A 24,987-nucleotide genomic window follows, 5' to 3' on the forward strand; every position below is an offset into this window, starting at 1 on the left:
TTTAATGGGTCAAAGCTGTTTTGGACTTATGAGACAAAGTATGAGGTGATTTTATTGTTAAACCTACAATCTATGCAATAAAAATTAGCTGATTACTACTATTACGACTCCCATCAGTAGCGGAAAATTGTTTTGCCGTTCAGCGTCTGGAAGTCCCGGATCTTCGGCACATCTGAGCCTCCAGTGTGCTTCTCTCTTCTAATTTGCCACCGGGATCCCACGACTCTGCGGACAGGCTGCATGAGGCACGATTTGAACAAGTGTTTGGTGATGTTGTGCCCGGAGCACGACCGCCCTAGGTGAGTGGCTTTTGAGCAATAGTTTATTTTTAATTTCCCGTTTGCAGTATCACAAACCCTGGTGCTTTCTTTCTCTTCTAGCACCTACAAACAGGCATGTTTTAGATTTTTTTTTAAAACTAGTACTATTAACATACTGTATATTGCGGCTCAACTTACAGTATGGTCCATGCCAATGGCATACACAGACTAGTAGGGGCTCCACAGAAAAGATGGGTTTCACCATCCAAAATAGTAGGGCCTTGTGTTTGTCACTTCACTACCCACTTTCTATGATGTTGACCAACTGTTCGCCCAAAGTAGAAAGTCCTGCACAGATACTTTCTCCCCTGTAGAGCATGGGGCTAGCCAGGTCTGGGCTCTGTCTCTCCCAGTAGCCCATAGTGACTGCATGGTGTGCCTAAATGGTTTGAATGCCCTTGATATGTATTTCTGCCACTGATCAGTGTCTGCTCTGGTAATGTCCCACAGCAAGACCAAGTGCTAAACAAGGAAAGTCAACACATTTTACTCCCCAGCAAATCTAGTAATGGCAAAAACCTATCTGCTAGTTAATCTGTAATAATACCTGCAATATTGTATGGCACTATCCATCTGTTATTTATAATAAAAATGTATACACCTGGAAAGAGATTTCACAAGGAATATCAATATATACACTGTCACTAGTAATTATGATTCCCACTAAAATAGAAATAATAGAATCTGAGTGTATATACAATAAATGTATAAAACACATGTGCGCACAGTAATTGCCTTGCTTGACACTGATAACAGCAGGAAATTCTATCTTATATCAGCGTGACACTGTTTTTCACTCAAGCATAATGTAATACAGACTTATCATGAGCATTTTTATTCTTGCCTGCAGTTGAATGGTCAGAATATTTTATCTGTACCATGCTGGGAACTGGGATTTTAGTTTTGATGTGTTCTTTGCTGTAAACAGAAAGTTATAATATTTCCCCTGTCTCATATATTAGTTTTCTGCTGGTTATGGTATTTGTAAAAGAGGTCCGAGGTGTCATTAATAGTGTTCCCCTTCACTTACTGCTGCAGGTTACTTAAAACTATGCAATATTTTGTTAGCTCTGTGGGAAATGTTCACTTCCCTCAGAATATCATCTTTTCTGTGACTGAAGGTAAAGGTGGAGACATTTTCCAAACTGGTTTATATATAGCAAGTAGACATTCCAATCCTTCACTTAAAGGGGTTATTCGGTATCAGAAAATGGCATTTAAATAAAACTATCACCCCATATAACTTACTAATATAGTATTATAAGTAGAGATGAGTAAACTAGAGATGAGAGATGAAGAGTAAGTTCTGCAGAATCTGAACCTGAATGATTTAGGGTACAAACACACACCGTATACGCAGCAGATACACAGCAGATTTGATGCTGTGTTCAGTTATTTAGATCTAATCTGCTGCGTATCTGCTGCGCATCGCAGCAGAAAATACGCTGCGTATACGGTGTGTGTGTTTGTACCCTTAGGCCATGTTCACACTACGTAAATCTACGGCCGTAGTTCTCGCGGCAGAACTACAGCCGTAGATTTGTGGGGTGGAACATAGCATTATTTGCTATGGGATCCCGGCCGGAGTGTACACACATCGTATACGCTCTGGCCGGTTCCCATACGGCGCCGCAAACAACTGACAGGTCCATTATTTGCAGACGGAATACAATGAATTCCGCCCGCAGAAGGACCTGTCAGTTCACACAGTGAAGCGAGCGGCTCTGGCCGCTTGCTTCATTCTGTGCTATGGGAAGCTCTGATGCGGGCGCGCGCTGATGCGCCCGCATCAGAGCTCTACAAGGAAAGATCATCCGGCCGGTACTTAAGTACCGGCCGTGATGATCCGGGCTGAGACTGGCCGTTCCGTGACCTGTCCGGAGTCATGGAACGGCCGTTCTCATACGTAGTGTGAACATAGCCTTAGGGTATTAACACACACACCGTATACGCAGCGTATTTACTGCTGCGATACGCAGCAAATACGCAACAATTACGCAGCAGATTAGATCTAAATAACTGAACACAGCATCAAATCTGCACCATGAAATCTGCTGCAAATCTGCTGCGTATCTGCTGCATATACGGTGTGTGTGTTTGTACCCTAAATAAGCTTTAAATCCTGTAGCCTGCAAAAGATGAATGCATCCGTATGGCTGCCTGAATACATTAATGCAGGTCTGCTAGGGCTGTATCCATGTTTTCCAGTCTTCCTAGGGATGCATTCATCTTTTCCAGGCAGCGGGATTCAACAGCTGAGTGATCATGGTTTCGGTTTGGCAAACGTACAGTAAATTCGCTCATCTGTATGTGATAGTGGTTACCTTGAGCAACGTTTTATTAACTTTCTAGCTGCAGGCTTCACTCATTCATGTTCAGTTCCCGACATATTCTTGTACATGTATCACTCCCAGTAACACAAGCTGGACGTGTGGCCTCTGTGTTTCTCTTTTTTCATGGAGAGCTGTCTATAAGTTTTTGTGGCCAGGGGCTTTCTCTATTACTTCTGGCAACAATATGGCAGCTCTTCTGCCACCCACAGACAGGAAAAAAGACATGACAGATCCAATTTAATTACCCACCAAATTCAGTTTTTTTTTTGTTGCCAAAAACATTACAATTATCATTGCATTCATTGAATGATTGCTTTTCCTTCATGGGTAGAATGGTCATATTAAAAAAAAAAGTGGAGACTTTTTTTATACTACCTGGTCAGCCACAACATGTACTGTACATCACGGTGCTTCAGCCCATTTTTGAAAACATCGTCTGATAGATGAGGGATAGGTGTACAATGTTAAATGCCTTAGAGGTGTGCAACCTGTGTAACAGCTCAGGGTGTATCACCCTATCATTTAAAGGGGGGTGCCAACACTTGACAAACCCTGGTAGGTTTCCGATGCTGTTGCCGGGTGCTGCAACACCCCCTTTACCCATAAGCATGTCTAATAACATGCTTATAGTTGAAAATGGGTGAGAAATAGTGCAGTAACAGGACGCTGGAGGAGCAAGGAGCCTACATAAGCTGGGTGAGTATCAGTGTTTTTTTTTATCATGGAGGAGGGGCCCTGATCTTATATGGGGGCTGCAGGGGAACTGGGGGTGTCTTATATATCAAATGGGGGCTACAGGAGGGCAACTAGGGGAAATTGACTATATGAGGACTGCAAGGGGGTGTGGAGGAATGATCAAATGGGACTGATGTTTGCTGCAGGATGGGAAATGATAGTAGATGGGGACTGCAGGAGAGGCTTATACTAGATGGGGACTGCAGGAGGGGCTGATGGTAAATGAAAACTGCAGGAGGGGGCTGATACTAAATTAGGACTGCAGGAGGGGGCTGATACTAAATGGGGATTTCAGGAACAGATGATACTAAATGGGGGCTGCAGGAAGGGGGCATATATTATATGGGGACTGCATAAGGGGGCATATATTATATGGGGACTGCAGGAGGGGGATGATACTAATTGTGGGGGGCATGGGGATTCGATATGGGGGCTGCAGAGGAGAGACTGATACTATATGGGGCAGCAAAAGGGGGCACAACTATATGGGGGCTGTAGGGTGGGTAACAAACTATATGACTGATACTTTATAGGGGTTGCACAGACAGGATAATACCATATGTGGAGGTTGCACGGGGTGGTAGGACTGAAACCATGTGTTACTACATGAGGGCTGTAGGGGGTCTATGCACAGGGGGTCTATGATATTTGGGGGCTGCAGAGAGGGGTCTTATATTTTGGTGCAAAGGGACACTTGACACTATATTGGGACTGCACAAAAATGTCTCCAACTATATAGGGACCTTCCTGCTATAAAGGGGCACAGAGCATATTGAACTATAATGAGGAGGCACAGGGGGCCCTAAAACTAAATTGGGAATAGGAGACCTAACTACTATATGTGCTGAAGAAAAAAGCCTAAAATGTTTCTTAGGCAGATTCTGAAGAAAGGATTCATGGCCGGGAGAAGACTTCAAGATAGCCTGAACTAGATGGAGAGAAAAAGGAAAAGTGAACAACTATGATCAGAGAAGACATCCCCCTGTGAGTCACTGGATGTAACTGCACTCTGTTATAGGATCTGTAGTGATAGTGGTCATGGTGTGGCGGTATTATGTAGTGGTATCATTGGTAATATCTTTCTGTTTTATTCAGTTGCAGCTCGAGGCAATATGTAATCACTGTATGGTGATATTTATTAGCAATAATGTTTTAAGATAATTGTATGTATTGGGGCACTTGATACTGTGTGTGGGGACTTAGAATGTGTCCTAAAGGGGTTTATGTGGGCAATAATAAAGATTAACAAAGCGCTACCTACACATTATAAGAATGTACTCCCTGTATACGATACTCCTTTCTGTCTAGCTGTTTATGCATTCACCAAATAAACTATGTTTACTATGCAGTGTGAAAGAGTGGATTTTCCACTGATATACTTAGCATATGTGTAGGTCGGGGTTCTCTATTATGGAAGGTAGTAGTTTGCACTCCCACCACTTGGTGTCACTCTATATTTAGGCTACTTGGCACAACTAAAGGAAAAGCAACTAGGGGTTACTGTATGCACTGTTTGTTATTCTAATTGAGAACCAGTCCCTGAGCTAAGTACCTCACTTATCTCTCCTCTATTCCTGACCTATCTAGAGTTTAGTGCCTTCTAGTATGTTTCTGCCCAATCATAGAGTTTCCTGTGGGGATTATATTTATTAAGGATTTTCCTATTTCTTCAAGCACCTCAACCCTAGCCATGTTGGGCTAGTAAGCCATGCAGTAAGGCTGCTGTAGGCTAGGAAAAAAGGAAACCCTATCCACGCTAGGAGGCTATTCTCTTCATTACTTGATAACTTGACAGAAGTAAAAGACAGCAGGTAAACTCAACTAAAGCAGAGAACTCTTCAGAAAAGCACTAGGTTTCTTTAGGGGTCTCCTTGATAACTAGCTCTACCCACTAGAAAGGGGCCTGTATTCCAGGATCTGTGTCACTCAGTGCCCATGGACAGCAATAGGCAGAAGATTCACACCTATGGATGTAGGTACTTTTTCTTTAAATCCCCACAGCTGAGTACCTAAAGGTCTGGATAGGGTCCTCTTCGCTTGCTACTCTAGAGACAGTCCCCTGTCACCACTGCTAATTCAGTCTAAATCTAGTCAAGTAAAGTCAATCAAGTCTTAGATTTTAACAGTATTCAGAGACTGTGTTCAAGTATTATCTTCTAAACAATATAACTCTCAGTCAATCAGTGACTGATCAATCTCAATTGATCAAGTCTCAAATCTAAAGTATACCAGTAAAAAGCTGTAAAATAAAAATTGCATTTCAAGTATTCTGTTTCAAGTACCCAGCTCAATTCAAGGGATCAGAGGTGGCAGGAATTTATCTACTGTATTGCACTATTTTGAAAGAGAGACTACTGTAAAGTTTGCACCTATTTCAGTATTTGCTGCACTCTGGGGTTACTTGCACTACACCAACCTTTAACGGGCATATGTCTGTATATCCAGGAGTCGGCACATACCACTCGTGCCTATCGTGGCAAGTGCCTAAATGGTACACTACCATCTGTCAGCATGTTTTTAATAATATTGCTGTTAAAGTTTTAAATGCACCAATAACATATCTACATTTTACTGTGGCTGTGGATCATCACCTCTACTGTGACACTAACATCTGCCCTAGCTAACATCACCTGACTCCCCTGGGTAACTGCACAGCTTTGCATGGTGTCACACGAACAGGATCACCCTTTGTTGTGAAGGACACCCCAAAAGAGTGTTTTGGGACTTTGCTGTAAATATGCAACTGATTATTGTGGATAACAATTGATTACTGATGCAATTCAGAAAAAGGACACTGTTACTTTAAAAGGCACGGTTACTTTAAGAGTACATTCACACGTACCGACTCGCAGCGGAAATCTCGCTGCGAGTTTTGAAGCCAAGGGTGGGTTAACTTTACCATAAGGCGCTGGGCTGTTGACCAAGCTTGGGCCCCCCATCCCACTGTAACTTTGGCAGCACTAGCGTGGTGTTCATAGTTCAGGATAGATAATGTCAATATGCCCTGAATTGTGCAAAATTGCTGTAAAAAAGCTGTGATTTTTTGCAAATCATGGCAGAACTGTAGCCAGCAGACCATACACCCCTAAATGTATAAGTATTTTTGGGTGGCCATGGGCCCCCCAGGATCTCAGAGTCCCGGGATACCGCCCGAAAAGTACCTATTATAATTCGCTACTGTTTGCAGCGAGATCCGATACGAGTCAAGGTCCTGGCAGGCGTCCTGCTTTCCCACCCAGCCAATCAGTGGCTGCAGCTGGGCAACAAACTGATTGGCTGGGCGGGAGAGCAGGACGCAAGGAGAGAGGTAATGTATATACAGACAGCGGGGGAGCCGAGCCGGAGCCGAAGGGGTTAAGGAGGCAGCTGCACTACATACTCACAGCTGTCTTTCAGACCGCTGCGAGTGTGTATTGACAGACACCTGGCAGGACCTTGACCCTAAGAGGTAGAGGTTTGGTGCGTTTTTAGTGCAAAATGCTTAAGAGGATCAAAAGGTGTCCAGTGTGTTTCCATTGCTAAAAGAGAGCCCTGCAGTACCACAGAGATGATCGCTTTATTCAAGACTCTTATGGATTACAAAAAGTACCGCCAAGGACTGTGGAAACAAGCAGAGGAGTGGATTGCCCATGTCCAACTATTTAGTGGATTACAAATGTTGCAGATGATTATAAGAGACTATGTTGTGGATTATAACTGCACCCCTGTGCCAAAAAGCAAGAAGAATCTAGGAGTTGAGGAGAGTGAGAGGTTCCATTGAGTTATTCGAGTACCAGACTTTCTATTTTGTGCTGCGCCACCGGAATTATATGGACGCATAGCTAAATAGTAAGAATGTGCAGCCACTTCCCCTCTATCCATGCAGGCATTGGTCCCCCCTCACCTATCAGTTCCAAGCTTGCTGTCACAGCTGAGTCTGTGACAACTCTTACTGTTGCTGCATAGCAAATATTTGGCTGCACTACAATATTTGAAAAATAAGGGGCGCTGTCACTGAGAGTAGATAGGTCTTCCTGTGATCTAGATATGATTGTCTTTGCAGCACCTGGGCCTCACAGCACAGCATTATCTGTGAATGGAGGGGCAGGCACTTGCTGTGTCACAGCAGAGGGCTGGCTTGTCACAGCAGCCAAAGTGCATCATGGGAAGCTGAAACCAGGAAGCAAGGAAGAAATGAAGAACAAGACTAGAAATCAGAAGGTACACAGACGGTGGGAAATCCAAACAGTGACAGCTCAGGAGGGATGATAAGTATAAAAGCTAGGTTTCTGATTGGTTTTTGGTTTTTTTCCTTAGCGCGGGAGTTGTCCTTTAATACATACTGACCATGTACAAGGAAAACATAATCTGAACATAGCATATGTGGTACGATATGGTTATGCCATAAATGTCTAATGCCCCACTTATTAATAGGATGGGGGTTGTCTTCTAACAGCTGGTCACAAATTCTTCTACCATCATGCTTTTGGTAGATAAGCATCACTGAGTTTGTTATGCAGTATTTTGAAATTTACATTATGGGTACCTTCACACATACCGGATCCGCAGCGGATTTCAAGCTGCGAGTTTGTATTTTTCATTTTCATTCCGCCCGCAGCATACATTGCCTGCTCGGCGCTGTGGCTGTGTGAGGCTCCTGGCTCCCGTCGCTCCCCATCAGCCAATCAGTACACTGCAAACTCGCAGCGTGAAATCCGCTGCTGATCCAGTACATGTGAAGGTACCCTAAATCAGTTTTGTGGATAGTGAGTAAAGGCCCCTGTGTAATAAAGACATCAATCAGCAAAGGAGCAAGCGTATTGGCCGAATGCAGTCTTTAACACCTTAAAGCGAATGTACCTTCAGGTACATTCAGTTTAAGGGTGCCTTCAAACGTACCGTATCGCAGCAGATTTCACGCTGCGAGTTTATTGCAATGAAATCCGCTGCGATAATGATTACTATGTAACTCAATGGTAATGTATTCCCACAGCAGCGTATTAGGTGCGTTTATTTGTACCATGCGGAATTTCTCAGATTTTTGTGCGGGAAATCCACTGAGATATGGTACGTGTGAAGGCACCCTAAGTATTACCCATGTATAGAACATCGCTGGTTCAGAGAAGCCGATGCCGCGTCCTTTTTTTCAATTCAATTAAGCTGTGTGATAGAGAGGCGGGGGTTTCATCCCACTGGGGGTTGGGCAGGGCCGCTTCTAGTCCTTCGCCTCAGCTCGGTATGCGTGAATAGTACACAGGAACTGGGCCGCAGTTAAAAAAAAAACTACAGCGGCACCCACTTCCCTGCGCCGGCGCCGTTCTATACATTGGTAATACTTAAAGCGAATGTAACTTATGGTATATTCACATTAAGGACTAAGCCAATTTTAGTTTTTTTACTATTTTTTTTTTCTCCTTGTGTTTAAAAGGACATATCGCTTGCGTTTTTTCACCTACAGAGCCGCTCTTAATTTTTGCGACACCAGTTGTACTTTGGGATGACACACTTAATTTTTCCATAAAATATGCCGTGAAACTGAATAAAAATTATTTGTGCAGTCAAAATGAAAAATAGTTTTGTCTTTATGATGTTCACTCTGTGGTAAAACTCACGATACGCAATGTATATAATTTTATTTTATTTGACAGCTTTTTTTAAAATTTAACCATTATTTAAAATTGCTCTTTTTTGGTCTCTGGGGCTCTCTGAGGTGTCTTTTTTTCACAGTGATCTGTAGTTCTTATTGAAATCTTGATTGTGTATATTTTGCACTTTGTCATTTTTTGGCAGTGGCATTTAACCCTTTCAGGACCTGGCTAATTTTGGCCTTAAAGAGAACCAATCACGGAAGATTTTTTTTTTTTTTTATTCCTTAATTCTATTTAAATTACTTTTTTATTAATATTTGTAAATAGAATTAAGGAATTTTCTGTCCGCGTTTTTAATTTATTCATGTCTCTCTTCACTGTCACGCGCCGGCTCTTTTCAAAAGAGCCGGCGCGTGACAGGAAGCTCCCGGCATGCAGAGCGGCAGGAAGAGCTCCCATGAGCCTTTGCCCGCCGCTCTGTAAATACACAGCGATCTCGCGCTATACAGCGCGAGATCGCTGTGTATATCTGTCCTAATTAAACCTATTAGTTTTCTCATGAAGATACAGACTGCATTTGCAGTCTGTATCTTATACTTTACCTAATCCTATGTAGCAGTGTAGTAAGCCGGGCGCCATCTTGATGACTGGAACGCACCGCTGGAACGCAAATGACGTCATCAAGATGGCGCCCGGCATTACTGCACCGCTACATAGGAGTAGGTAAAGTATAAGATACAGACTGCAAAGGCAGTCTGTATCTCCATAAGGTCTACTTATAAAGATACAGACTGCCTTTGCAGTCTCTATCTTATACTTTACCTACTCCTTTGTAGCGGTGCAGTAATGCCGGGCGCCATCTTGATGACGTCATTTGCGTTCCAGCGGTGCGTTCCAGTCATCAAGATGGCGCCCGGCTCACTACACTGCTACATAGGATTAGGTAAAGTATAAGATACAGACTGCACAGGCAGTCTGTATCTTTATAAGTAGACCTTATGGAGATACAGACTGCCTTTGCAGTCTGTATCTTATACTTTACCTAATCCTGTATAGCGGTGCAGTATTCCCGGGCACCGCCATCTTCATGACGTCAGTTGCGTTCCACTGCTGGAACGCACCGCTGGAACGCAAGTGACGTCATCAAGATGGCGGCGCCCAGCAATACTTTTACTACTATACAGGATTGGGTACAGTATAAGATACAGACTGTAAATGCAGTCTGTATCTTCAGGAATAGACTTAGGGAGAGAGAAACTTTTATTATAGGGACAGTTAATTTTAGGTGATTGGTTCTCTTTAAGGACCAGGGCCTAATTTCAAATTTGACCAGTCTCGCTTTATGTTGTTATAGCTCTGTGATGCTTTAACAAATCCAAGCGATTTTGAGATAGTATCTGAGATTTTGAGGTAGTTTCTGAGAGGACAACCCTTTAATAAATCAATGTGTGCAGAGGATTGTCTCTTTACTGTACTACAACTCCCAGCATAGCCTGAGGGCTGCAGACTGTCAGTAAATGCCGGGAGTTTTAGTGCCTGCAGCTGTAATTGGGTCCTAGGTGCATTATACACTGGATGCTTTGTGGAAGATCAGAATACATAGATCTTTGGGGGCTTAGTCTAGGGAAGTGACCCCAGAACATCACTTATAGGGGATAGAACAAAAACATCTACCCCTATCATATTATCATCATACCGTCACCATATTATTACCATACGGTCACACTGTTACCATATTATCACCATACCGTCACACTGTTACCATATTATCACCATACTGTCACTCTGTTACCATATTATCACCATACTGTCACACTGTTACCATATTATCACCATACCGTCACACTGTTACCATATTATCACCATACCCTCACACTGTTACCATATTATCACCATACTGTCACACTGTTACCATATCATCACCATACCATCACACTGTTACCATATTATCGCCATACCGTCACACTGTTACCATATTATCGCCATACCTTCACACTGTTACCATATTATCGCCATACCATCACACTGTTACCATATTATCATCATACGTCACACTGTTACCATATTATCACCATACCGTCACACTGTTACCATATTATCACCATACTGTCACACTGTTACCATATTATCACCATACTGTCACATTGTTACCACAACACTACAACTTCCAGCAGTCCGTCGGCTGGAACACCCCCAGGGTGCATAGCAGTAACATTGCTCCAGATTGCCTCTTGTGACCGCAAGCAGAACACTGCTTGCGGTCACAAGAGTGGGGGGCCCGCGGGTGTGCTGCATCAGCACGCCAGGGGCCTACCGGAGGGTCCTTTGGTCCTCCGGTGGCCCAGTCCGACACTGAGGACAGAGGCTAACAGCTGCAGCATAGAAGAGTACCTCCCTGCTTTAGTGAGTTCTAGGCTGTACAACTGATTGAGCTCTTCACCCTTCACTAAATGATCAAATTATTCCTTTGCAGCAGCTGTCTATCCCATTGGATTCTCTACCATCCCCCCCCCCCCCATTGCTTGTTCCATTATGTGCACCACTGCACTCACAGTGATTGTACAGAAGGGGGGTGAATGAAATCCCATGGGAGACCTGCTACAATATGTGAAGAAAGTTATCATGCAGTAAAACAGGGACTTGAGCAGTCCTGCACACTTCAAATTCCCCTCCATGCCAGGAAGGTATGTATACATTCCAACTACACGGGGCATCAGCAGTTGGAATGTATATAGCCGTATGGCTGACTTGAAGGGGTTAATTAGCCAGAGCGATTACCGGCTGCTATCAGCGGCGTGCTTCTGCTTCTGCCTCCAGCCACAAGAGTGATTGGCAGGATGGGGAGCCATGGGGAGCCAATCATAACGCTGCATTTAACTGTATATGCTCCTCAGGAGTGCTGACACTGGCCGGGGGGCCCACCAGAGCCAATGCACATGTGTAAGGGATGTCTGCAAAAGCAATAACTTTTTTAGTTAGTGGGCCCTTTGTGTTTACATGCTCCCTCACACAATAGACTCTTGCAGCCCAAAAACAAGCTGCCAAATAGTGAGCTCAAACTTTCCCCTAACCATCCTTATCTCTGTTAATAGGGCTGGTGCTTTATTACTGATATAGGGGGGAGATACTTTGAGAAAGTTTACATTTCTGGTATTTATAAATAGGGGTCTAAAGGCCCTATTATACCAAAAGATGTCTGACAGATTATTGTACAGATTTTTTCAGACAAAGCCAGGAATGGATTTGAAAAGAGGAGAAATCTCAGTCTTATCTTTACGACCTGATCTCTGTGTATAGTCCGTTCCTGACTTTGGCTGAAAAAATCTGTCAGATAATCTGTCAGACATCTTTTGGTGTAATAGGGCCCTTAGGGTCCTAGACAAAGTGATTTTTCATTTTCGCCGACTGATGTTAAACAATTGCAAATGAGCACTTTTGAGAACGACCTGAAATCAGGCGCCATAATACATGGAATGATAGCCGTTAGGTAAGATTGCAGCAAAAGATTTGAGAACAATTAGCAATGATTTTATGTTCAGATCAAAAGATGTGATCAATGATTTTTCATTACTCGTTTGATCGTTGCCTGCATACACAAGGAAAGATTGTCGCTTAAATTCTAACAATTTATTGATTTATTGCATGATAATCTTTCTGTGTAATAGGGCCCTTAGATTGATAGAACATAAACTAGATTAATAAATAACATTTATAAAATTCATATGAAATTTCAAAACTCACATTTTTAAATATATATTTTTTTTAAAAGCCGGAGTCAGAGTTTGTAAAAAAATTTTCTGACTCCAAGCAAACCTAGCTCTGACTCCACAACTTGATTGTTAAGAGGGCAAAGTCAGTAAGGGATTATGATTTATGATGAGTATAGGGGTGACTTCCCTAATCATTTACTGTCCTTTTCTTCACAGTCCACTTACATCTCTACTTTCCAAAGTTAGTGTATGGGAAAAAAAGGACAGTAAGGAAGCGCCCTGTCTGTCATGGTTATCCTCTCATGATTTGGCCTCAGAAGCTTGTGACAGGCGGCCCCAAGCAGGAAGACTGGTGGTTACTCTACCACCAGGAGCACAAATGTGCCCTCTATAAGGAGTCGAATAAAACCTGTTCATAAAACATATTACATTAGGTGCAGGAAGTAGTTTTCTTCTTTATTGGATGCTGTGAGACTAAAGAAGCTTCACGAGTTGTATCCCCTGCTTAAGAGACCACATAACACAGACAGACGTCATCGTGGAGACCCTGCACTTTCCACTGTTGTGAGCAGTGAGCTGACCAGCAGAAGGGTGGTTGTGAAACAGAACAAGTGTAGTAAAAATAGGCTTCTGGGGATTTCATTAGGTTTTTCTTTTAAATAGTGGGATTTCAAAGGATGTAAGGTTCCACCATTAACCACTATGATGTATATATCTTAGCCCTGTCTTCCTACCCTGTATTCCGCAGCTCGCTCCTGCCAGCGGACTCTGCTCGTGTAATAGACTCTATTCTATGCACAGGAACGTGTTCATTCTTTGGACGGACAAATCCACCTGTGCATAGAATGGAGTCTATGACATGGGCGGAGATGCACACGCCCGCATCAGTCCACCGGCGAGTGCGAGCTGCAGAATGCGCAACGGTTTATCCGTTGCCATTCCGCAGTGTGCACGTACCCTAACACCTGACAGAAGAAAGCAAGGCCAACAATAAACCAACCTATGGTAATTGTATGGTATACATAGATCCTAGATCACATAAATAGCTACTTCTTGCATATAATGAAATATGTTTTATAAATAGGTATTCCCTGACTCCTTATAGAAGCCCCATTTGTGAACCAGAACCTTGATATGCCAATATTAGATGTTACAGAGCACAAACAAGCCCCAGTTTTATTCAGGTTTAGTAACAGGATCGATTATATGCATTTATAACTATCTGAATATTTGTAAGCCCTTTGACCACTTTCACACTTAGTATGGTGTCAGGGAAGTACTTCAGTACTGGCTCGGATAAACCTCATTTTTATTAAATTGGCATGCGGGCGCATCCGGTCTGTGCGGTCGCTATTCAATGAATAGCAGCCACACAAAACTGACATGTCAATTTTTCGTGCAGCCAGTTGCAATCCCGGCCAGAATGTATACTATGGGGGACATTTATGAAGTCCGGCGTTTTTTTGCGCCGGGCTTACAAAAGTCCCCACAGCTCTGGAGCTCAGAGGATTTATGTAGAGGCGCACTGCCTCTACATAAATCCCGATCACAGGGAGCTCGTCCATTCAAAAAGCTGGGGTAGGTTTCAGTATAATTTTTCCACCGGAAAAATGATAAATGCAGCGCACACAGAGGCCACGCCCCCTCTGTATGCTGACGCATCCCCTGTACTGCCCCTCTCCGCCCCACTGGCGAAGATAGCGCAGATGGGGCAGATGCGAAAAAATATTTGCAAAAATACCATTTGTGAATATTTTTACGATCATTTGCCCCATCTGCGCCTAAAAAAGGCATTTTTGCCTTTTCATTCATGTCCCCTATGTGTATACACTCCGTCCGGGATTCCCTATGACTTCTATGCAATATATCTTTTGTATTAATCATGGCCGTTGTTGCAAATCATCAACAATGGCCGTGATTAATATGAAAGATACGTTATCTTTTGTATTAATCATGGCCGTTGTTGCACATCAGCAACAACGGCCGTGATTAATATAAAAGATACGTTGTGTGAACGTAGCCTTTCTCTGTAAGTTTGTATGTAAGTTTTCCCATTCATGACATTGGGGCAGCTTTTATATTTGAGCCAGTAGGTGGTATATCCCTAGAAGTTAACCTGCAGATAATGAAATCGGCTTCTTGATTCATACAAAAAAATATTCTCTTGTAAACGTAACACTCATCAATAAATGGATACAACAATGCCAATGTTTGAACCCTCAAAGAAATAATAAAACATTGAATGATAATGATACATCATTGTGTTTATGGTATTGTGTTCATGAAGGCAGAAAATAAATTCAGAAAAGGCTTACTTATGTACACTAAAACGTAATATATATATATATATATATATATATATATATATATATATATATATATATTTATATGATAAACGCAGTGTTGGTCACTTGATAAATATAGTATAGTATATTGCATATGACTTGCTTTGCATGGGCAATACATAACACTGGATTTTGAATGTCATGCAACAGTAGTTTTACTGAAAAATAGTGTGCTTATCATTCTCTATTGCTGTGCCCAAGGCAAATTAGTTATAGTTATTTTTCTGACGATATTTCATATTTCAAGTTGCATATTAGGTATGCATTGTGTAGTTGTTGTTAAGTCTTCTGTCACCTGTATTTCATGTTTGAATTGACATGCTTTCCATAAGCAATGTTCCTCCTCATCTTCTAAGAGCCATAGAGCTTTTATTTTTCTACCTACATTGCTGGTTGGGTTATCATTTTTGTGCCAATTATCTCTAATTTTTATTGATATCATATTGGTATCATAAGATATCATAAGATACAAATTTTGATTATTTTTTATTATTTTTTTTTCTCATATATAATTTTTAAAAATCTTCAATCCTGGTGTTTTTTTTTTCACTTTTCATTTACGCTGTTAACCGCGTGGGAACAATGTTATTTTTTAATAGATCGGACAATTCAGCACTCAGCACAATTTAGCATTTTTTAATATATTTTTTATATTTTTATTTGTATAATGGGAAAGGGGGTAATATAAATGTTTATTGGGGCATTTTTATTAGAGTTTTTTTTTAAATGTTTTAAAACTTTTTTTTTACACATTTTATACTGTATTGCATATACAAGTCCCTTATATAAGTCCCTGCATATACTGATGAATGCTATGCCATAGCATAGCATTCATCATTATTATTGTCAATCTGTGCATAGAGTCTGCCTGAGAGCAGACTCTATGCACAGATAGAAGATCCGACTGGATGCAGGTGAGTGGCTTGACCCCACCTGTGGGTACAAGTGGCTGCGGGGTCCCAATCAGTCAGTAACAGGTGCTTGTCCTGTCACCGACTACCCTAAACACTGTGATCACTATGCATCGTGACATTTAAGAGGGTTAATGACAGGCAGCTGGGGGACGGTGGCTGCCTATTATTATGCCCGGGTCTGAGGACAGTAATGTGTGCAGGGCAGATCGCATTGAATAGGCCCTGCACACATTAAGACCCCCTCACAATCAGAAACGATTATATACAGTCCTGCTGCAGCAGAAACATATATAGCTGTATGGCTGACGTGAAGGGGTTAACTTTAACACAATATGTGCTCATCCAAATACTGTTTTGCTCAAAAGTTTACATACCCTGGCAGAATTTATGCTTTCTTGTCCTTTTTTCAGAGAATGAATGATAACACAAAAACTTTTTTTCACTCATGGTTAGTGGTTGGCTGAAGCCATTTATTCTCAAACTACTGTGTTTTCTCTTTTCAAATCATAATGACAACCAAAAACATCCAAATCCAAACATCCAGATTTTGCTGAAGAAGTTTCTGAGCGCCAGGTGAGTTTGCAGCGCCCCTGTAGTGTCAGCAGAGAGAAAAAAAAACATAAGTCACCCCATTTTGGAAAGTGCACCCCTCAAAGAATTCATCTTGGGGTGTGGTGACCATTTTTACCCCACAGGTATTAGAGGAAAGTATTCAAAATTGGCCAGTAAAAATGAAAAACTCGAATTTTTCCAATAATATGTTGGTTTAGTTTGAAATTTCTCAATTTGACAAGGAAAAGGAGAGAAAACGTACCCCAAAATCTGTAACGCAGGTTCTTCTGAGTAAAACGGTACCTCATATGTGGGCATAAACCACTGTATGGGCACACAGCAGGGCTCAGAAGGGAAGGAGCGGCAATTTACTGGAGCAAAACCGCAGCTAGTAATGGTTATTAGAATAGCGCAGTTACTAAAATAAAATAAAAAAAAATGAGATTACAGGTAATGTGGGGTGGTTACGGACAGTCTGGGGTGGTTATGGGCAACCTGAGGTAGTTACAGGTAATCTGGGGTGGTTACGGACAACATGGGGTGGTCACAGGCAACCTGCTGTGGTTACGGCAATGTGGGGTGGGTACGGGCAATGTGTGGTGGTTTTGGGCAACGTGTGGTGGTTATGGGCAACCTGCAGTGCTTACAGACAATCTGGGGTGGTTACGGGCAACGTGGGGTGGTTAGGGGCAATGTGGGGTGGTTACGGATAAACTGAAGTGCTTATAGGTAATCTCGGGTGGGTACCTGTAATCTGGCATGGTTACCGCAATCTGGAGGGGGTCATTGGCAATTTGGGGTGGTCAGAGGCAACGGGCGGTGATCAGAGGCAACCTGCGGTGGTCAGAGGCAACCTGCGGTGGTCAGAGGCGACGTGGCATGGTTAGAGGTGACGTGGCATGGTCAGAGGCGACGTGCGGTGGTCACGGGCAACCTTCTGTGGTTACGGCAATCTGGGGTGGTTACAGGCAACGTGGAGTGGTTACAGGCAACGTGGGGCGGTTACGGGCAACCTGCTGTGCTTACAGACAATCTGGTGTGGTTACGGGCAACGTGGGGTGGTTACAGGCAACCTACAGTGCTTACAGACAATCTGGGGTGGATACGGGCAACGTGGGGTGGTTATGGGCAACCTGCAGTGCTTACAGACAATCTGGGGTGGTTACGGGCAACGTTGGGTGGTTACAGGCAACCTGCAGTGCTTACAGACAATCTGGGGTGGATACAGGCAACGTGGGGTGGTTACGGGCAACCTGCAGGGCTTACAGACAATCTGGGGTGGTTAAGGGCAATGTGGGGTGTATAAGGATAAACTGAAGTTCTTATAGGCAATCTGGGGTGGGTACCTGTAATCTGGCATGGGCACCGCAATCTGGAGGGGGTCATTGGCAATTTGGTCAGAGGCGCCGTGGCGTGGTCAGAGGCGACGTGGGGTGGTCAGAGGCGACGTGTGGTGGTCAGAGGCGATGTGTGGTGGTCAGAGGCATCGTGGCGTGGTCAGAGGTGGTTACGTGCAATCTGGGGGGTTACATGTAATCTGGCATGATTACGGGGAACCTGGGGGGGTTATGTGCAACCTGGGGGGGTTACAGACAATCTGGGATTGTTACTGATAAACTGAAGTGCTTATAGGTAATCTGGGGTGGGTACATGTAATTTGGGGTGGTTACGGGCAATCTGGAGGGGGTCACTGGCAATTTGGGGTGGTTACGGGCAATGTGCGGTGGTTACGGGCAATGTGCGGTGGTTACAGGCAACTTGCGGTGGTTACGGGCAACGTGCGGTGGTTACGGGCAATGTGCGGTGGTTACGGGCAACGTGCGGTTGTTATGGGCAACGTGCAGTGGTTACGGGTAATCTGGGGGGGGTTAGGGGTAATTTGGGAGTAAACTGCAATTATTACTATAATAAAAAGTGTGTGTTTTATTTTTCTGTATGTTTGTCACTTTTTGTACTTTATACATTCATTTTCACTGTATTACTATGATTACTGTGATATTTTCTATCACAGTAATCATAGTTCAGTGACAGAGACCAAATTGGTCTCTGTCACTTTAAATTTTCAGAGTTGGCTGGTTGTGGAGCGCCAGGATCAGGTAACGTATATGGGGAAGGGGGGGTGACTGGGGGACGGGGGGTGACTGGGGGGGTGGGGGGCGACTTGGGGGACAGGACACATCACTTTTTATCCCCTGTCACCAATCATTCATGGTGACAGGGGATAAAAAGTGTCGGGATGCACGTGGCACAAGCGATCAGCGGTATATAGTATATATATACAGGGGGGTCCCCGATCACTGCCCCATGCTCTCCGCTACCTCCGGTGGCGGAGAGCATGGGGTTTTCATTCATTTTAACTTTTCCACCCCTGTGAACAGACATTAGTCTGTTCACAGCGATGGTGGTGGCCATCTTGGAAATGATGGCCGCCGGAGGAGGGGGGTTAGTTATCGTGGCCCTAGGGGGGTCTGATCTGGGGTCTGATGGACACTTATTTCATCTCCCCCCGCCGTGGATTCACGGCGGGGGGAGATGAAAGGCGGCGGCGGCACCGGTAATCCCCTTTACCGACGGCCGCTGGGGGGATGGGGTGGGGCCGTCCCCGCTATCTTATTCTCTGCCATCGCCGTAAAAAGCTGATGGCAGCAAAATAAGGACCCTTAGTGACCGCCGTAAAAAGCCGTATCGGCCGTCACTAAGGGGTTAAAATCGCTTGAACTGTTGATATTTAATGTCTTCAAAAAAATGACCCTGAAATGACAGTTACGCTTTAACCCATAGCTGCACCAGGACGTTACTGAACGTCCTCGTGCCGCTATGGGAGTTCAGAGGGGGGGCGACCCTCCTCTGAACTGCCGCGATACCGGGTGCCGCATGTAGCCCGGGATCGCGGCTATTAGCGCGCACGGTCCGATCACCGTGCCCGCTAATTAAGTACTTAGAAGCAGCTGTGAAAGTTGACAGCTGCTTCTAAATACTTGCTCATCTCCATCCCTGGTGGTCTAGTGGGGGGATCGCCCCCCCCCCCCCCCGGCGATCCCCGAATCCATCCCGGGCCGGGGTCTGCGCCGTAATGGCGCTGATCCCGACTCGGCATTCTATTGCTTTTGGCTGCACCGATCTTATGGATTCATGCAGTATAACTATACTTCATGGATCTCTATGAGAGATCAGAGTGCATATACTAGAAGTCCCCCAGGGGGGCTTCTAGTATATGTGTAAAGTAAAAGAAAAATGTATTTTTAATAACACAAAATCCCCTCCCCTAATAAACGTCTGAATCATCCCCTTTTCCCCATTTTATAAATAAAAATAAATAAATAAACAAACATGTTTGCTATCGCTGCGTGCGTAATCGCCCCAACTATTAATTAACCCCTTAACGACCCCGCGGCGACCCCGCTCTGAACCGCGGCGGTCCCGGGTGCCGCTTGTAGCCCAGGACCGCAGGTATTAGCGGGCATGGTCCGATCGCTGTGCCCGCTAATACAGTAATCAGATGCAGCTGTCAAAGTTGACAGCTGCATCCGATTACCGGACGCAGCGTCATCCCTGGTGTCTAGTGGGGAGATCGCTCCTCCGTGATGTTATCCCGGAGGAGCGATCTCCGTAACTGAAGCCGGCCGGGGACCGCTCCAAGATGGCGCCGTCCCCGGCTCGGCACTCGTTTACTTCCGGCTGCAGCAGCCGGAAGTAAACGAGTGCCTATCTCATGGATCTCTGCAGCATATCTATGCTGCAGAGATCTCTATGAGAGATCAAAGTGTATATACTAGAAGTCCCCTAGGGGGGCTTCTAGTATATGTGTAAAAATTAAAAAAAAAGTGTTGGTAATAGTAAAAAGCCCCCTCCCCTAATAAAAGTCTTAATCACCCCCCTTTTCCCAGGTTATTAATAAAAGTAAGCAAAACAAGAGTCCGTGGAGCCTCAGTTACGAGTCTCAAAACACGGGATAGCCAGATATCTCTAGCCTGTTGCCAACGGGGTGCCTCCATGATGGGGAGAGCACCACACCACCCTGATAAATAACCCCTTAAGTCCCACTCGGTTGCGAGTATTGGAACATAGACAGGGAAACAATAGGGTGGCCCCTTTTGTCAATGTCTAACTCAAGGTGCGAGTATTGCGATCATGACAAGGGCTTGCAAAGGCAGGCTTCCACCCACAGACAGCCGTTTCGGGGTTTTTGCCCCTCGTCAGTGTGGGGTAGGATTCTGGCTAGTTGGGGCAATGAAAAATCAACCAACAAAACACAGTAATCACTGAACTCAAGGAGAACAGCGAAAAAAATTCCAATGAAGTACTCAATCAAGAGTCTCCACTGATGCCCCCAAAAATTTAAATATGCAAAACAAGAGTCCGTGGAGCCTCAGTTACGAGTCTCAAAACACGGGATAGCCAGATATCTCTAGCCTGTTGCCAACGGGGTGCCTCCATGATGGGGAGAGCACCACACCACCCTGATAAATAACCCCTTAAGTCCCACTCGGTTGCGAGTATTGGAACATAGACAGGGAAACAATAGGGTGGCCCCTTTTGTCAATGTCTAACTCAAGGTGCGAGTATTGCGATCATGACAAGGGCTTGCAAAGGCAGGCTTCCACCCACAGACAGCCGTTTCGGGGTTTTTGCCCCTCGTCAGTGTGGGGTAGGATTCTGGCTAGTTGGGGCAATGAAAAATCAACCAACAAAACACAGTAATCACTGAACTCAAGGAGAACAGCGAAAAAAATTCCAATGAAGTACTCAATCAAGAGTCTCCACTGATGCCCCCAAAAATTTAAATATGCAAAACAAGAGTCCGTGGAGCCTCAGTTACGAGTCTCAAAACACGGGATAGCCAGATATCTCTAGCCTGTTGCCAACGGGGTGCCTCCATGATGGGGAGAGCACCACACCACCCTGATAAATAACCCCTTAAGTCCCACTCGGTTGCGAGTATTGGAACATAGACAGGGAAACAATAGGGTGGCCCCTTTTGTCAATGTCTAACTCAAGGTGCGAGTATTGCGATCATGACAAGGGCTCGCAAAGGCAGGCTTCCACCCACAGACAGCCGTTTCGGGGTTTTTGCCCCTCGTCAGTGTGGGGTAGGATTCTGGCTAGTTGGGGCAATGAAAAATCAACCAACAAAACACAGTAATCACTGAACTCAAGGAGAACAGCGAAAAAAATTCCAATGAAGTACTCAATCAAGAGTCTCCACTGATGCCCCCAAAAATTTAAATATGCAAAACAAGAGTCCGTGGAGCCTCAGTTACGAGTCTCAAAACACGGGATAGCCAGATATCTCTAGCCTGTTGCCAACGGGGTGCCTCCATGATGGGGAGAGCACCACACCACCCTGATAAATAACCCCTTAAGTCCCACTTGGTTGCGAGTATTGGAACATAGACAGGGAAACAATAGGGTGGCCCCTTTTGTCAATGTCTAACTCAAGGTGCGAGTATTGCGATCATGACAAGGGCTTGCAAAGGCAGGCTTCCACCCACAGACAGCCGTTTCGGGGTTTTTGCCCCTCGTCAGTGTGGGGTAGGATTCTGGCTAGTTGGGGCAATGAAAAATCAACCAACAAAACACAGTAATCACTGAACTCAAGGAGAACAGCGAAAAAAATTCCAATGAAGTACTCAATCAAGAGTCTCCACTGATGCCCCCAAAAATTTAAATATGCAAAACAAGAGTCCGTGGAGCCTCAGTTACGAGTCTCAAAACACGGGATAGCCAGATATCTCTAGCCTGTTGCCAACGGGGTGCCTCCATGATGGGGAGAGCACCACACCACCCTGATAAATAACCCCTTAAGTCCCACTCGGTTGCGAGTATTGGAACATAGACAGGGAAACAATAGGGTGGCCCCTTTTGTTAATAAAAGTAAATAAATAAATAAATAAACAAACATGTTTGCTATCGCCGCGTGCGTAATCGCCTGAACTATTAATTAATCACATTCCTGATCTCGTACGGTAAACGGCGTCAGCGCAAAAAAATCCCAAAGTGCGAAATTGTGCATTTTTGGTTGCATCAAATCCAGAAAAATTGTAATAAAAAGCGATCAAAAAGTCGTATATGCGCAATCAAGGTACCGATAGAAAGAACACATCATGGCGCAAAAAATGACACCTCACACAGCCCCATAGACCAAAGGATAAAAGCGCTATAAGCCTGGGAATGGAGCGATTTTAAGTGACGTATATTTGTTGACAATGGTTTGAATTTTTTACAGGCCATCAGATACAATAAAAGTTATACATGTTATATATCGTTGTAATCGTAACGACTTGAGGAACATGCATAACAAGTCAGTTTTACCCCAGGGCGAATGGCGTAAAAACACATTTCCCCCAAATAAACAAAATGTGTTTTTTTTTTTTCAATTTCACCACACTTTAAATTTTTTTCTGGTTTCGCAGTGTACTTTATGCAAAAATTCAGCCTGTCATTGCAAAGTACAATTAGTGACGCAAAAAATTAGGGCTCATGCGGGTTTCTAGGTGGAAAAGAACACATCATGGCGCAAAAAATGACACCTCACAAAGACCCATAGACCAAAGGATAAAAGCGCTATAAGCCTGGGAATGGAGCGATTTTAAGGAACATATATTTTCTTTAAAAGGTTTTAATTTTTTACAAGCCATCAAATCAAATAAAAGTTATACATGTGCACGATTGGTTAACAAATTCGCTAAACATGGCAACCGTGATAGCGGACGCACATGTTTAGTTACAGTACTGTCACTTGGAGGGTGCAGGGGATTATCCATAATCCATTGCAGCCATCCAATTTCCTGCAAGTCCCACTGTGATGTCCCCCTGTCCCCATCATGCTCTATATAGTGTGATTCACTATATAGAGGCAGGCAGGTGTGGGTAGAGGAGAGAGGAATCACAGCAGGCATTTAGTAAAAGGCAAGGAGAAGTGGGTGTCTGTTGGTGCTGTGGGTGCAGTTATCCCAGTTTGAGGTAAAAGTAGTGTTCAGTGAACCCAGTCTGTGGGTGAAGTTAACCCATTGGTATCCTAGTATGTGGGAGAAGTGAAGACAGTGTCCAGTGAATTGGATGCGATCCACCAATGTCCACTGCTGTTCTAGGGGAAAATGAATTTCTGTGGCTGATTCACCAATGTCCACTTCTGTCCAGGATGAAAATTGACATTTTTTTAAATCTGTCAATTTCCATTTTTTGTACAAAAAAATAGCCCCACTATTGTACTGTAGCTACAATGGTTTGGCTGTTTTGTTGACATTTGTTTACATGAGATTCGCTAATATAAGCAAATCCTACCGAATATTCGCAAATCGAAATCAGTGCATGTGGTGCTTTTTCTTAGCTTTCTGCCTTTATAACAAAAAGAGAAGCAAATCACTAAAGTGGTGGACATAGACTGGGGATAGCCGCTGTGCAATAGCAAGATGGGATTCAAAAGTGGTTAAATATGGCATGTTTAACCCCTTTCCCCAATATGACGTCCAGGGATGTCATGAAAAGCAGTGCCATTCTGCCTCCCCCTGCTGTCCCTATCTGAGATCGGGCAGCGGGAGGAGGCTGTGTCACACAGCCTCCTCCCGCTGCCACTGCCTGGTAGTGGAGCCGTGCCCCCCTCCAGGCAGTTAACCCCATAGATGCCGCGGCCGTAGCGACCGCTGCGTCTATGGTGAGATCTGATGCCTCCTGTTGATCGGGTGGCAGGAGGAGGCTACGGACATTGCCTCCTCCTGCCGCCACTGCTTTGATTCTCCCTCCGCCTCTCTCCCTCCCTCTCCAACTCTGTGCTGCTCCCCCCGCCCCAGTCCAGCTCCCTCTCCGTGCTGCTGCTCCTCCCCTCGATCCTGCTTCTTCCCCATGCGCTCCTCCCCCCTCTCCCGATCCGGCTTCCTCCCCATGTGCTCCAAACCCCCCCCCCCCCCCGATACGGCTTCCTCCCCCGATACGGCTTCCCATTTACTCCCTGTGCTCCCCCCCCCCTGCACCTGCTGCGGCTCCCCCCCCCCAGCTCCCTCTCCCTCCCCTGGCTCCCCCCTGCCCGGATCAGGCTCTGGCTCCCTCCCAGTGCACAACGATCAGGTCCCTGCACTGCACTGCACAGGGACCTGATCGTTTAAATGAGCTGTCAGCTGTAAATGATCCCCTATGAATAAAATACACATATTTGGTATCGCCGCGACCATAATGACCCCGTCTATTAACCTGCTACATTAATTATACCACCCAGCTTATGCCGCAAAAAATGCTGCAAAAAAAGAAAATAAAACTCACATAACTCCATTGGCGAAAAAAATAAAAATATTACTGCTCTTACAAAATGCAAGACACAAACAGTATTTATTGTATAAATGCCATAAACTACAACAAAAGCTACATAAAATGGATATCATTGTAATCGTACCGACCTGACAAATAACGATAACATGTCAAATGTGACGTATAGTAAACGGCGTACAAAAAATTGGTAAAAAACAGCTGCTAAATTGGGTTTTTTTCTTGTACCACCTTATAAAAAAATTAACAAAA

The 24,987-nt window shown here is 44.3% G+C and overlaps 1 protein-coding gene across 1 annotated transcript in view; it reads left to right on the top strand.

Annotated features, from left to right (window-relative positions):
- Window positions 1–262: 262 nt before the first annotated feature.
- The window catches only part of ATXN1 (ataxin 1), a 292,957-nt gene continuing 268,232 nt past the window's right edge, over window positions 263–24,987 (top strand). The window contains exon 1 of the mRNA XM_069957984.1: window positions 263–299. The gene's annotated coding sequence lies outside the window, so the exon portion shown is untranslated. The remainder of the gene's footprint in view (window positions 300–24,987) is intronic.

Source organism: Dendropsophus ebraccatus, chromosome 2 (assembly GCF_027789765.1).
Source record: "Dendropsophus ebraccatus isolate aDenEbr1 chromosome 2, aDenEbr1.pat, whole genome shotgun sequence".
Classification (NCBI taxonomy): Eukaryota; Metazoa; Chordata; class Amphibia; order Anura; family Hylidae; genus Dendropsophus; species Dendropsophus ebraccatus.